A 3,031-nucleotide genomic window follows, 5' to 3' on the forward strand; every position below is an offset into this window, starting at 1 on the left:
TGGCAAAGGAGGAAGAGAGCAAGAAGACAAGAGCAGACAAGAGAACTTCGAGAAGAGCTTTCAAAGGGAGAGCACGAAGACAACTACCTGAGACTGGAGGACAACTCGACAAAGCCTCAGTACCAGGAGCAGATTTGCAGCAAAAGTAAAATTTTGGATGTAAGTGGCCCCGTATATATAAGGCCCTTCAGCGGTCAAGATGAAAGCATGCCAGATGAAGGCTTCCCGGATGCCGACACGTGACAGCATCTGGGCCCTTCCTCAGTCCGACGATTCGATGCACCTGCCATCAGATCAAGCCACGTCGCCTCCATTCGCGTGAACGGGTCTGGCCCAATAGCCCCCTGCCACGTGGTCGAAAAAACTGCATCTTAGGATTCATTGACCGATGGTGGTTTGTATTCCCAAGGAGACGACGGTTCATGTTCCCAAGGAGACGATGGAGATGGCGGTTCGTGTTCCTAAGGAGACGATGGAGACGGCGGTTCGTGTTCCCTAGGAAACGACGGTTCCTGTTCCCAATAGGATGTCTGACATCGGACCGTTTATTGGTACGGTCGCCAAAGTCTGAGCATGATGTGATGGATAGCCACTCCTTTCGCCCGAAGCCGTCGCCCACGTGGGAACACTGACCGACACGACATCCGACTCAGGAGTGGGGGGGCAACTGTTGGGATATGCCGACCGACCGACGTACCGACTCTACCGACCGATTCTACCCCCGACGCCCGACTCTACCGACCGAACCGATCGACGGCTCCGACAGCGGCCGCTGACAAAAATACGATCGAAGGTATGTCGGTCGAACCGATCTGTACCGTTTCCGACCGACCGAGCGACCGAGCCTGAATCACCGACTCACTGTCGGAGGTGGCAGCCGACCTTCGACTTCAGCATGATGCCAGACCAGCCGACGGTGTCTTCGGGTCGTCACTCGTTGCCCTGACAGTCGAGTACTAATGTACAGTCGGCTAGCCCGTCTGAACACCGTACGACACATATGGGCTGCTGTCCTGTCAAGGACATGCCGTGCGATCACTCTGGGGCATTGTCCTCCCAAGGATATGGGTTAATTCTGACAACCCACGGCGATTTGACAATTCCTGATGATTTGACAACTCTCCAGTTGTCTGCACCATTAATGGCGGGACCATACCGCATTCTACTATAAAAAGGGATAAGGCAACAGTCCTGGTAAGCTTTTCTAAGCCTCCACAAGCCCTCTCAAGCTGGACCCCTGGTTTTCCACTGTTGCCTAGTCTCCTCTCTGACTTGACTGTCGAAGGATCTCCACCAGAGGCATCTCTGATCTGTGAGGACTTTCCCTGCAGGTGTGTGACACCGACGATCAGGCGATGGGGAATTGGCCGCAACAAGAATGAAATGAAAAGAAAAAGAATTGAAATGGAAAAAAATGATTAATCTACGTGGGAAAAGGTCTTATCTGTTAATTCTTTCTATCTTTCATTTGTGTTATTTGATTTTCCTATGTTTTCCCCATTTTCCCTCTGCTTTTTCTGTCCTTAGGAGTCTTGGAGCGGCCGATTAGGAAAGCTTGGGCAATGGCAATGGATTTGTGTTGGTATATATACGGAAGAGTTTAAATGGTATAAATAGATTATAAATTGGGCTGAATTACATTGGGCTGAATTGGGCTTTGCTAGTTAAAGTAGTGGTTAGGCTGTCCAAGGATTTGGTGTTCAAATCCTTCCATTCAACTATCATATATATATATATATATAATCGGGTTCAGGTAGTGGGTATCTGAGGGACAAGTCCCAAACTCATCCCAAATCTGAACAGCTTTTAGTTTTAAACCCCAAACCCATCCCAAACTCTATTAGAATATGATAAATGGGTTCGATTAGGATCTGGATGGGTCGGGTACAAACCCATCGCAAACCCTATTAAGGTATCCTAAATAGGTTCAGGATTTGGATGGGTCGAGTACCCAGAAAAAGCCACCAGTGGAAAAACTTTCCTTCTTCTCATACAAGACTTATTCCAGACCTATTCCTTCGCATGCTTCTAAGGCTCGAACTCGTCACTTTTTCAAGATAGAAGAGAAGCTTTCTTTTGATACGAAAAGAAAGTGTGTGCTTTCTCAGTATTACGAGAAAGAAAAGAGACGTGGTTCGGGATAGAAAGAACCAAATTATTGAAATAAACCCACGCTTGCACGAGAGAGAAAGAACGGATCCAATACACATAAGACTTTTTTCTAAGGAAATGTAGCAAGTGGTTTTCCATGTAAATCTTCTGAACAAGCTCTTGAACTTTCGAGATCAGCTTCCTGTAACTCTGGTGGAGCAGATGTGTTTGCTTCATAGACTAACTATCAAACACAAACATAAGAAATTTCAAAACCTACCTATTGACCTCTTCCTTTTCAACAAATCCATTGAGAAAATTATGCCAATGAATTAGGGGCTGGTGAGGATTTCAACTTCTTCAAATATCTCGATGGTCTTGGAGATGCAATCGGATGACTGTCGTTGATTAAAGCAGGAGAAGATACTGAAATTAGAAAGGGCTTTGGTAGTTTTTTTCTAAAAAAGTAATCCATCTGATAGTTAAAAAAAAGTAGAGGGCATTTAGTCATTAACCCTTTTCCATTAACACTATTAAAATGGAGACAGATGGTTAGGCCTCTTTGTAACTTTTTAAAAATTCTGGGGTCCATTTAAAACTTTTTAAACTTTTGAGGTCTAAGTGTAAATGGATCAAAATTTGAGAGATGTCGCTGTAATTTTTTTTTTTAATTTATTTAGATTATATATATATATATACTAGATATAGCATTTGTAACTATTTAGAGCATGTTTGGTTGGGGGAGTCTGGCTTTGAAATAGAAATGAGAATGGGTGACTTCAATTCTAGCCATTCAGTTGGAAAGAGTCTCTTTCCCATTTTGATTCTTGAGAGAATGGAAATACCCCAATCCTCAAAAATCCAATTTGGACTATCCTCCGGTATTCAAATTCTATTATGATTCTAATTTTCGTTACAAACTAGATGTGTCAAAAAATAT

Source organism: Elaeis guineensis, chromosome 4 (genome assembly GCF_000442705.2).
Source record: "Elaeis guineensis isolate ETL-2024a chromosome 4, EG11, whole genome shotgun sequence".
Taxonomy (NCBI): Eukaryota; Viridiplantae; Streptophyta; class Magnoliopsida; order Arecales; family Arecaceae; genus Elaeis; species Elaeis guineensis.